This window comes from Heterodontus francisci, chromosome 20, assembly GCF_036365525.1.
Source record: "Heterodontus francisci isolate sHetFra1 chromosome 20, sHetFra1.hap1, whole genome shotgun sequence".
Classification (NCBI taxonomy): domain Eukaryota; kingdom Metazoa; phylum Chordata; class Chondrichthyes; order Heterodontiformes; family Heterodontidae; genus Heterodontus; species Heterodontus francisci.
This window is the reverse complement of record NC_090390.1, coordinates 53862865-53875892: the sequence shown is the minus strand read 5'-3', so window position 1 is coordinate 53875892 and position 13028 is coordinate 53862865. Positions and strand designations below refer to the sequence as shown.

At 40.5% G+C, this 13028-nt stretch overlaps 1 protein-coding gene across 10 annotated transcripts in view; it reads right to left on the bottom strand.

The window, feature by feature from the left end:
* fam53b (family with sequence similarity 53 member B) overlaps positions 1-13028 on the bottom strand; it is a 127536-nt gene that overhangs the window by 102732 nt on the left and 11776 nt on the right. For 6 of the 10 annotated variants that reach the window (XM_068052789.1, XM_068052788.1, XM_068052785.1 and 3 more), the window contains one exon: positions 4530-4675. The exons of the other annotated variants lie outside the window; for them this stretch is intronic. The gene's annotated coding sequence lies outside the window, so the exon portion shown is untranslated. The remainder of the gene's footprint in view (positions 1-4529; positions 4676-13028) is intronic. 10 annotated transcript variants of the gene reach the window in all.

Genomic DNA, 13028 nt, shown 5'->3' with positions numbered 1-13028 from the left:
CTCTGGGGTTCCCAGTAGCTGATCGGAGGAGGGAGCTGCGGCTCCCCAAGATAAGTGGCTCTTTCAGCACTCCTCGTGAGCAAGGAGAAGCAGCAGTGCTCGCCCAGTGCACCTCAGGAAAGCCTTCAGCATCCTGTAGGCAGTCCTCCTGATTGCCGACAACCCCATCCCAATTGTTAAACCCCCCCCCCCCTCCCTCATCTCCCAATTGTTGATCTCCACCCTTCTGAATTGCCAGCCTTCCCCCAACCCCAAGGATCCCCAGCTGCAGCCTGCTGCCACTAGTGATCTCTCCCAGCTGCCAGCCAGGCTTTCCATTTGGCCGGCTATAGGGAGAAAAGCAGAGCTACAATATGTTAATAAGTTCTGTCATTAAGATTGGCATGGCCTCCACATTCCTGGCTTCGCAGAATTCTTAGCAATTTTCAGCTTCCCCTAAATTCTCCCCCCTCCCCATTAATATTGGGACCCAAGTATATGCCTCCTGTTACCAATTTCACCAGTAGAAATCATTTTCACTAGTTACCCTCTCAAAACTTCAAACATCTGTAATGGATGTCCCTTAACATCTTCTGCTCTAGTGAATACAGTTTCAGTCTGTCAAATCTCAATAACATCTCATCCCCGATACCATCTTAGTAAACCTACATTGTACCTTTTCTAGAGCTTCAACATTGTGTGTGCAATGGGGTATCTAAAACTGCATGCATTACTCCAACTATCTCTCTCTCTCTGCAGATTCACCAGCCAACTTTTTTCTCTGGTCTACCTCTCCAGTGTTTAAAGATCAGTGTATCTGGATCCTCTAGATACAAACATATGAATTAGGAGCAGGCGTAGGCCACTCAGACCCTCAAGCCTGCTCTTTTCCTCCATACTATTGAAAATGTTACTGTTTAGATTATAATTCCATTCTCTGTTCCTTCTCCAAAAATGTAGCACTTTCCATTCATCTAAATCGAATTGCATTTGCCACATATTTGCCTACTCCTCTAACTTGTCTATGTCCTCAATCTTTCATGCATCCTAATTTAGTTTGCAAATTGTGATACACCTGCTTCCAAATTGTGTATACACAGAACAAGAGTATTGCAACATAGATCCCTGGGGAAGACCATTAGCTAGATCTTGTCAATTCAAGAATCATCCATTTATCTCTACTTTCTCTCTTTCAGCTTTCCCTATATCCATGCCACCCTGCTACTTTCTAAAACCTTAGACCTTAATCTTTGCAACGAGTCTCATGTTTTCTCTTATAGTTTAAAAGTAGCCTTTGCAGGCAGATCTGAAATGGTCTCCACAACAGGATAAGCTTTGTACAACTTTCTGGTGATGCCTTTTGGCTTCTGTAATGTTTATGGATAAGCTTCATAATGGTGGGATTAAGCTCAACTGTAAAAATTATTTTCTCTTATACCAAGATACAAGTGTTGTAGTTTCTGTGACAAACAGAATTGCCACAAGTCCAGATGAAGGCTGGACCCTTAAATCATAAACCACTCTCCAGATACTGAAGAGTTCCCAAAGTTTGAGCTCCTATTACTACGTTACTGCAGGCTAATGAAATATTTTCACCGATGGCAGTAGTCTACACTGGCAGGTGAAAAAAAAATGGTCATTCATCTGCACTAAAAGCACCTAAGACACAGTGAGTTAGCACAGTACTGTTTGACTTCAGTGATCTGGGTTAAAGTACAGCCTAGACTGAATGAATGGAAGTCTCCTCTATCTGGACGAGTCCTATGTAAAATCAGTTTAGGCAATTTCAACTAAACTTCCAGGAAGCATACATGGCCAACACAAACTGGCATTAACTGGCAATCTCAATCAAGAAAGCCCATAAAACGTCTGGTGCGGTATATGGAAAATGTCACACTGATCCAAAGAGGGCTGCTCTTCAGAGCTTGAGGCTGAGGCACATTGTGAGAGTAGAAAACAGTCACAGAGACCTGGCCTGGTAGTGCTTAATTCTGGCACTGGCTGCAGTCCCAGTATTAGCAACCCTCATCTGGATGACTATAAAAACTAAAAATTTTTTGGAACACAGCTTAGACTATCCAGTATCTCAGCTGGAGGAGGCCACAATGGGAGAAGGAATAAATAATTGCTGCTAAAATATTATGAAAATGATGTACTTGACCACTGTTTGCTTTTGTTTTAGGTTATAAAGTACTTTGCTGACTTTGATTTCAAACAAAAGCTAGAAACCAGTTGAGAATTTACTGTATATCTTTAAGTTAATTTGTTTGTACAGATTGTATGAGACTATTTTGTTTCTGCTTATTAATGTGTCGCTCTTCAAATTTATGAGCAGTATCAATATCCAGCTTCTGATGTGAACCAGAGATTAAGGGCAAAATACTGTCAAGTTATTTTTGTGGCCTAGATTCATGCTGTAGTCAGCCCCGTGTTGGGTGTTGTGACCTCAGAATTTTTCCACTCTGTGTTGTGAAGAACAGCATTTACATTTCAGGACTCTAACAGTCATCTAAAATCTGTTTTCATTTATTTTCTCCTTCAAACCATAACATAATAATGTTTAAAAAATGGTGATCAAATGCTATCAATAGCCCAAAAACTTTATCAATTATCTTTTCCTTACATGATATTTTTTGAGGGCAATAGGGATATAGAGAGTTTGTGGGATTTTTAATAAAAAAATGGAATTCCACCATCAGTTTCCCTTTAAGAAAAATCCCATGTTTGAAATGAATACTTAACTTGGCACAAAGGAGGTCAGGGAGTTTCAATCTAATTTGTTTTATTTTTTTTTTTAAAAAAACAATGTTGGTTAAAACAGTAAATGTTGATTTGCATCATCAGGATCACTGGTTTTGAGTTACCAAGATGGATAGTAGCAAGGAAATTAGCTATATGCACAGACAAAATAAAATTATAGTTACTAGCTTGTGGGTGATGTGGCATTAATTGCATATCCCTACTTGCACTGAGAAGGTGCTGGTGGGTCTTCTCTTCGAATTCCTGCAGTCCTTGTGATGATATTGCTAATGTGGGAACACTAGGTAAAAATAAATTCCAGGATTTTTTAACAGGTGAGCGTGATGGTATATGTCCAAGTCCAGACAGTATGTGAATTGGAGGGGAAAATCCTTTTATTTATAAATCAAGAGATGCTGGTATATCAGAGCACCAGTGTACTGCAAAAGAAGATTGAACTGATCTGTACAAGAATAAAATGGGCCACAACCATACTGCTCAAGTCTAGTGGCAATTTATTACAAAAGTGTTTGTAATGAGTGGTCCTGCCGGAATGCAGACTGAACTTCGGTAAGCAAGTTATTGGTGAATAAGTGTCACTTGATAGCACTGTCGATGACACCTTCCATTACTTTTCTGATGATTGAGAGTAGACTGAAGGGGCAGCAATTGGTTGGTTTGGAGAGTCACTCCAACCACTGTGCAGGGGAGTGGGACTGGGCGAGTTGCTCTTGCAGAGAGCTGGCGCAGACACGATGGGCCAAATGGCCTCCTTCTGCACAGTAGCCATTCTATGGTTCAGTGATATAATCACTGTGACTGTTTGTCAACCTCCTCACAACATGTCCCTAAAAATAAAACTGAGTATTCCGGTCATGAAAAAAAATTCCATAAATCGATCCATAAGCTTATCTATTCCATCAGCAATCAGTTGAACATCTGTTCCCCATCCCTACTTGGCCCTCATCAATAGCTGCAAACCTGCTGATACCCTACTTAATAGCAGAAAGAACCAGATCTGCCAACCCGTCTCTGTAGTTTGAGATCCCACGTTTGAGGCTAGAATAGAGCAATGTATGGACTGGAATCCAAAGGCGCTTGCGCAAAAACCCTACCTGTAGCCCAGCTAAACTTTCTAGACTTTTAAATCTTAGCCCCATCCTGTTTTTGCAGGTGGCCCCTACAGTGTTCTGGCTTTGGGTTTGCCCTTTCCCAGTAATCCCCCTCACTACTCCCCTAGTATTCCAACTAGCTCTATTCCCTCGCTCTGCTTGTGGAGCCATGGGGAAGGAGAGACATAGAGGGCTAGGTTTTCCTTCTGTGGGGGGGAAGGAAACAGAGCTCGGGACTGTTTCTGGGTACCAAACCCGCCTCCGGGGGAGGTGGGTGCTGGGGACAACAACCAATCACTCATTGGGATTTTGAGGATTTTGACCAGGGCAGCCCTTAATTGGCAATGGAGACAGATTCTCTGTCCAATTAAGGGTGGTGAGCAGGCTCTCAAAGCTGGAAGGCCAATCACAGGCCTTCAAAGGAGCAGCAGCCTGCAATAGATGGTAAGCAACTCAGAGGGCACTTCAACATGCAGGTGCCCTTTCACCAACTTTTTTAAAAACTTCAATTAAAAAAAAAACAGATACAGTAGCCAGGTCACTGCTGTGGGGGAAAATCCCTCGATAGGGCAGCCTGTGCTGCACCCACAACCAGGGAGGGAGTCTAGGTCTATCTGAAGCAAGGCCCACTAGCCTGCTGCCACTCAGCCTCCTTTAATTGGCTTTAAAAAGATTTAACGAGTTTAATCGCCTACCCACCATATGGGGGCAGGTAGCTCTGCCAGCTCCAAATCCGCCTCAGCAAAAATGTCCAGTGCCAGGAACACGGTGGGGGAAACCAGCATACGCCGATATTTATGGGCCCCGTCTGCCTCTGATTCCGTCCCCGGTAGTGCTCAAAAATCCTGCACACAGAATTAAGCAAAGAGAAAAAATGAGAAAAGAGCAAAACCAGCAGAAACAACGCATAAGAAAGTTTCTGAGGAATAGAGAGTGTGGGAAAGGAGGGAGACAAGAGTGCGAGACAGCAAGAGTAACAAAGGAACAAAAAGAGGTAAAGACACAGAAAAAAAAAGAGTGCACGACAGGTAATCAGTTACACAGAGAGAAGCATTTTTCTTTACTTTTATCCATTGATCTATTGTGGCACGTTCACTGAAATTGTGAAATCCTTGATTACTTACAGTAAGTATGTATTTTTTTTTTAAATTGTGAAAACTAAAATCGCATTTTCATCACTAGTCTCTATAGAATTATCCGAGAGGATACTTCTGAGGGACTGGGGGATCTCATAGCTGTCAAGAAGATGGGAAAATAACTTCACATGCTCATAAGTAGAGATATTTACCACAGTCCTCTATTTACTGTGCAATATTCTAATTATATTGCATATTTGAAACACTAGCTGATATTCCATAGCCTTGCTAATGGATAGTTTGTTTTCCGGAGCACAGTAGTGAAGTTTAGCTGCCAAGATTGATCAGTGTTTAACCTAGCCTGGTCAGGAATTCCCTGTGGGAAAGCAGTCTACATAGACACATTTATAATGAGGTTCATTGTTCAAAGAAATTGCTGTAGGCTAGTAGCTGCTTCTAAATTCCCAGCTCCTGGCTTTAGGGACAGTCCAAGTTATCACAGTGAGCCTGCAGGAAATGACTGGCTTTTTCACTTTTTGTAATACTTTCAAATGTGACTGACACATAGTAGACACAAGACTATATACGTACAGGTCAGATCTCCCATGGCGTTGATCATGGGCAGTCACATCACATGCTGTTTTCCAACCATAAGGATATCAACAAAGTGCGATACAGCTAAACTTACAGGAAGTGGGACACACACAAAGTACTCAATATATTATAGAAAAGATAAACAGAGAAAAATAGCACTTAAAAATAAATATTTGCTTTTTTAACATCACAAGCACATTATGTTCATAAACCTCATTGGGATCTTATCCATATGCTAGAATATGTATTATTTTTAATTCCTTTTATTTTCTCCTCTCTTCTTCTGAAGATGGTGACTCGTGTGGGATAAGGCAGTTAGTGCTGACAGCCCACCCCAGTAGCTCACCCAAATGGCCATGTTTCTTGTGTGAGCCTAGACAGTAAAGCTTAGATCTTCCAATTGGAGTTATTTTAACATTAGCGTTAACCTGTTTAAATTGAATGCGTTAAACCGACTGGAAAACTGGGCTCGAGTGTCAGCAGGATTTTCAACCATATTCCAACTGGAGCTACTGGTTATCAGGAGTGGAAAAACCCCAACAGAGATGCTGAGGCCAACTGTAGCATCCCTGCCATCACTCGTGTTGAGACCAGCTAATGTGGCGTAGACCAGGACTGAACTTTTTATCTCAATACTACAGTACACATTGGGAGCCCCAAAGTCGCCATTTTTAGAAGTGTTTTATTTTCTCCCACTCTTTGTTTTTTCTTGTGCCTGTACCATTCCCCAACCAAGGAGTAGAAAACCTATTCACAGGAATTCGCTGTTTAGAAGAGTACATGAACAGCACAGCATGATTGAGCAGTAATTTTCCCTCTGTGCATAATCATCTTGCCAGCAACAGCACCACTATTTGCTGCATGCAATGACTGACAGCATAAACTCCTGTTAGAAAAATCACAGGTCAAACTCACATCACTCAGCAAGACAATGTGTTACACTGTGATAAGTTGCTCAACATACAGGAGAATAAACTCGAAAACGTATGGAACTAATTTGAACCCCCAAAACATATCCCTATTCTCCCACGAGGATCTGAAGGTAGACAACATGAAGCCGGAATTGAAAGTGAACATGGGTAATAAAGACGGAAATGATAAAAGAAGTGATTCCAAAAGGTATGGTGCTCCACTGTGACCTTCAACTAAACAGATCTACTCTTGGGGGCCTCCTGCATTAATTTCAATATTAAAAGGTATGAGCCTAGGACTTTCACAGACTCGTTTCAAGAGACCAAATTATGACATGATAAGACTTCTGCCCTCTTCTTAGCTTTGCTGTTGACCCCACACCAAATCCAGGGGATGGGGTCATTATAAATACTCAGGGTGGGCCTGTAGCTGTATCAGTGTAACAGAGGCTCCTGCCTCACTGAGGAGTCAGAGATTGCAGTAGCACCCTGCCACTCTTAAAGATGATGCAGGAGGTTCGGAAAGGGCCAAAGAAAAATAGCTTTACAAATGTCACAAATCCTCTCAGGGAGCAACAGGCAGCCTCCGAGATCAACTAACTGTTTATCTATTCTTGGGGCCTCTCCAAGCTTCAGAAAGGGAACTATGCTTGCTCTCAGTGGGTGCTCACTGGGCCTAGCAGTGGTGAGCTAGGTGGAATTCCCAGGGAAGTCTAGGAAAGTTCCCCAGATATACTCCCAAAGTTGTCCTTGGACATGACGGGAGGCCATTTCAGAAGGACTGCTCGCCCACCCTAGAAATGGTACTGGGGAAGTTGCGAAGGGCTAAATCTGGCAAATGTGGGTCCCGCCTCAAATTGTGACCCCCCACCCCGTGCTGCTGTATCACCCCCTGCAATGGAATTTCCTCCCCTACAAAATGGCAGACCTCACAAAATGTCCCTTGCTGCCATTTTCAATGCTATCCCCACCCACTCCCTGTCTGAGAAGGCCAAGCAAGGAACCTGCTACTCGGTCGCCAAAAATGTTGTTTCTTGTTCTGGCCACTTCAAAGCATCTATGATGTGATTGGCAACAAGCTCCATTTTTCCACCTATCGCTTTGAGCTTCTACACTGCACCTACCTCAAGGGCACAGACCAGTTGATATTTCACGGCGTGAGAAACCATGTGTTCATACCTAAACACTATCACTCTGTAACACATTGCATTATAGAACCAGCGAACTTTTTGGTTAACATGTATCACAGCTTTCAAATATTTTAGATGCCAACAGCTGATAATTATACTAATACTTTATATCCATAATTTATAAGAATGATATATACCCCGAGGAGTCACAGCTGTAATCTTATATCTGGGATTCAATAAGGTGGCACTTGCAAGCTATTTCAGTAATATGAGTTAGGATGCGCCAAAACCTCTAAAGAAATGTAATCAATCCCAGATGTCCAATATTGTAAGGAAAGGTCTCACACCTGCAACATTAATTGATCTTTTTACTGTTGCAGACTGACCTGAAGTGTAATTCCAGTATTTCTGTTCAAGTGTTTGCAGTTTAGTTTTCTTGCTGTTTAGCCATTATTCTCTAAGCACTTAATATTGTGCTAGAATTTTTCTGGAATCAATCTATAAATGAACTGCAGCAGTTTATAAGTAGAACAAACTATCGTGACTGCTTTATTTCAGTAATTCAGGAGGCTACAAGCAATGGGTCATGTACAGTGCTGCGCAATCTTGCCCAACAGCTTGATCATTTGACTAACATGCTTGAAGCAGCTTGTATCATAAAAGCACAGTCCCAGGAAAGCTCTGAAACTCCATTTTAGTCCTGCTATGCTGGCTTCTGCTTAGGTTTTACTGCCTCTATCTCTATACCACCACAAAGTTTTACAATATGGTTTTAATAATTTTAGTTCTCAAAAAAACTAACCTAATATAAAAAAAGAGGTACTGAACTCAATGACATCATACCAGTGATGTCAATGCACTCTCCACCATGTATAAAGAGGACAATGACTCTTGTGAGATAATTTGTAATGGCTGGCACTGACCCTATAGATAAAATTCTAATCCACGTTAAAAATCTCTACAAATGGCATTATCAGTCCCTATAAAAAGTTGCCCATTTACTTTGAAGTGATTGTTTTAAAGCAATTCATCCTGAATGTTTTTCATGAAGAAAACAGCTTTATATGGGAATACAGACCTATTATTATTGTTTCCCATAAATTCTTAGTTTTTGTAGCTGGCAAACTAAAAGTGACAATACAAAATGTTCCATTGTACCATTTGCCTCAATGCCTTGCTAATCGTTTTCACCCAGAGGCCACATGGGTCTGAAATAAATTTCTAACTGGCAGATTGCTCAGATCTGATGACTGGTAAGTCATGTTATTGTAGCGTAAAAACACGGATCCCATGAAATAGCAAATCTCAAGTTACACCAGTAATCAACCATGGATCCTCATAATAAATATAGCTGTCAGCCCTGTTCCATCTCTTTGATCGGAAATAGAGACTATACTTCACACCAACTTCACTACAGAAAAACTGTAGCTTGCAAATACATTTTCCATCAATACATAGTTTCAAACATTGAATGATTTTTGTAGCCAAGGCCCATGCAACACTTACTGATTTATAAAATGTACTCCACGTACATTTTCTGGTAAATCAACTACGTATCATTTAATACTAAAGGCATCTCTAATCAATAATCCTTCTTTGCAAACATTAATAACACAAAGTATGCAGCAAGTTGTCTTCTATGTAACTGCCAAAACACAAACCCAGAATTAAAAACAAACCTTCGCAGCTCTACAGTCGTTTTAATCTATTGATCTGATGGCCATTATGAATGATTCACAATTTGCTCTCCAAGTTTATGATGACGGCATCTAAACTCCTGGATTAAATTACTGCCTTTCAATCACTTCCAAGTATCTATGTCATTACAAGATATGTTTTACACTTGTGCAGGTTATATAGATGGCCAACGAGCTTTGATCTGGGGTCAGGGGAAAGATCCTAGAAAGTCCCAAAAAAATTAAACAGTGCATTCAAACTTAGTGAATAGAGAAGGTTTTTTTAAAAAAAAACTCAAGGGACTGTCAGAAAAAAATGCTAACAGGCACGGCAGGATGTGGTGATGATAACTTCTCAGTTTTGAAGTGATATATATAAAGGCTAATTCAATCCATGTACAATTGAATTATTCAGTCCTATTAGTGTTTCAACAAATGTTTTAAATTTGCTATTAATATCCTGAAAAAATCCTAAATTAAAAAACAATGTTTGCAGGGACTGCCATGAACTCACCCTTTGTCACTGTCAGGTAATCAATTCCAAAGTGACAGTAAGTGTAACATGACCATAACATGTTTTAATCCCACATGAATTTTTTATTCCAGAAAAAGTCAAGCTTTTGCAATGAAAACCTGCAGTTTTCAAATAAATCACTTTTAAAGCAATTGCTACTGTAATGTTCATGAAAACTCTCAAATGGAAACTATTACCATTAAAAAGTGTTTGCAGATGAACAATGTAAATCAAAGCCAAACATATCATAACTTCGCATATGTGTAATGCTTATGAGACAAAAAAGTGTGCAGAGCTCCTCTTCCTAACATCCTCCATCTTGAAGAAAGGTTTGCCAACGATTTTACTGGGAGACGGTGTCTATTTAAATGAGACAAAAACAGAAAATGCTGGAAATACTCAACAGGTCAGGCAGCATCTGAGGAGAGAGAAACAGAGTTAACATTTCAGGTCTGTGACCTTTCAGGAGTTCTGATGAAAGATCACACAGACCTGAAACGTTAACTTAGGTTTTCTCTCCACAGATGCTACCCTGACCTGCTGAGTAGTTCCAGCATTTTCTGTTTTTGTTTCAGATTTCCAGCATCTGCAGTATTTTGCTTTTGTATTATTATCTATTTATATGAAACCTTACTATCCAATTGCATGGAATGGTCAACACTTGAAAAATAAATTCCGCAACAACTGGGAATAGTAGTCTTGGTTGATGCTTCTGCACTTACACTGCAGCTCACCTTCGAAAATTGGCAAGTGTATCTGGAAAGCCAGAAGCAGTGCTGTAGAAATTACCCTTTTTATCCTCTCGCCCCCTTCTTTCTGATACAGATCCACAGATAGGGATTGTTGTTTATCAATTAGGAGTGGGCGTTCCTACCAATTTTCCTTTTCCTATTCCAGGGAAACTGCATGCAACTTTCATGCCCCTACTGCTTCCTAACTGGAATCAACTACCTCAGCACGGACCAGGAATCGATCCTGGTACCTTCCTGCTTTATAGCCATCAGGATGAGGAAATTATATTGTTTATATTGCAAAGCAATTTGTCCAGTATTGGGTCAACATGTAAACACTGTATATATGAATGCAGCATTTAAAGATATTACAACATATGCATTCAAAAATCACAATTCATGATTTTTTTTTTGATTTGCTGCTTTTTTCAATGACTGAGATGGTAATTAATAGGTCACCAAAAGAAATGGCCTAAATGGTGCTTGTCAAGTGCTTTAGCCACTTTGATCAAAAACATGGTGCCTGTGCAGCAGGCGTGATCTTGTCCTTTGAAACAGCAGAGACATGAGCGGTATGGGCTAGTGCCAATTTTGTGGTACTACATCCGATTAAACTGGTCATCAGTTTATTTACTTTACCATTTTATCAATTACTTCACACTATCATCGGTGATGGTAAAGTAAATAAGGTGTGAAAAATATGACTAAATTCCCATCAGCAACCAAAATAACACACACCAGTCCCAATCCCAACATATGCCCATTGTATCACCTGGAGGGAACTCAGGAATTAAATTAAAATGGCTGTCTTTTACTTTTATGGTATTGATGACCAAGGAAACATGACATTTTTTTCTTGTTTTAAAGTTACTAATTTGTAAACATTTGCATCTTTCAAGACAGTTTTCAGCTGATACTCTGATTGCTTTGTGCCTGGGCTATTCACTTTTCTGTCCATTAACACTGCACTAACACCTTGTCTTTCAACACACCATTAACATACTGTTTCCCTTTGCTCCATGACCTCTGGTCAGTTATTCTCTGTGACCCTGTCCTAGCAACACCTTTACTTTTGTTATCTCTTGCCTCACCCCCACTTTATTTGCTTAAAACCTATTACATTTCTAACCTTTGCCAGTTCTGATGAAGGGTCACTGAGCTGAAATGTTAACTCTGCTTCTCTCTCCACAGATGCTGCCAGACCTGCTGAGTATTTCCAGCACTTCTTGTTTTTATTTCAGTTGAAACATCACAGTTCGACAGCAAATGAGGGAGCTTCAAGACTACACTTCAATATTAGGGAATTCCCTCAAAATTGTAAGAGTTATGCAAATGTGCATTGCATCTTGTAGAAAACAAGTGATATGTAGTTGATCAGTTGACAATTTCCACAAGATAGAATCTATTCAGACAATGCTCAAGTCTGTTTAATTGTGTCACACAAGTCCATATCATTGTTCTAACCATGCCTAAACTAAACTGGCACAATTGCACCATTAGCGAAAAGAAAGTACACTCAGCTATTGGTTCTATTGCTACAATAGCAGTACTTCACACTAAATTAAAACCATTCCTTGTTGAAAAATAATCCAGGCTGATACTTCAGCACAGTGCAGAGGGAAATCTGTACTGTCGGAGGTGCCATCTTTAGATGAGATGCTAAACCTCTCCTTTCTCAGGTAGACGTAAATGATCCGATGGCACAATTCGAAGAGGAATAGTTGAGTTCTCGTAGTGTCCTGATCAATATTTATGCATTAAACAACATTTCACTGGTGTTCATAGGACTTCCCTGTGTGCAAATTGGCTATGTTACAATTGTGTCTAAACTTCAAAAACATTTCATTATCTGTGAAGCAGTTTTGACATCCTAAGGTCATGAAAGGCACTATACAAATGCAAGTTCTTTCTTTCTTAAATGTTTCCTGAAGCACCTTGGAACTTATTACTGCATTAAAGGTGCTATATAAATGAAAGTGTTGTTGTTAAAAATTGACCGAGTCTTAATGCTATAAGAAAAAGTAATGCATCAGCTTACTCGGTTGGTGGCACTCTTGCTCCAGAGTCAGAGATTGTGGGTTCAACCCCCACTCAAAAATGTGAGCGTATAAATGAGGTTGATACTTTAATGTAGTGCTGAGGGAATGCTGCAAGGTTGGTGATGCTAGGAGATGTTAAATGACATGTTTTCAACCAAAAGCAGTGAGTTTACCTAGTCTCCTGGTCAACATTCCTCCCGCAACCAAAAACACCAAAATTGTTTCCCCACAAAACAATAGTGATTACACTTCAAATGTAATCCATTCTCTATAAAACATTTCAGCTTGAGCTCAGAATTTCCAAGCTCAAGGGGCAGCTGCAGTCACTGTGAAGCATCAGGGAGCAGGAGAGTTTCCTGAATTATACGTTCCAGGAGGTGATCACCCCATAGGCAGTGAGTTCAGGATAACAGATGGGTGGCCGTCCGGAAGAGGCAGGAAGTGCGGAATCTTCAGGGTGTGTGCCACTCTCAAACTGGTACTCAGCTTTGGAGATTGCTGGGAGTAATGACACATCTTGAAGGACT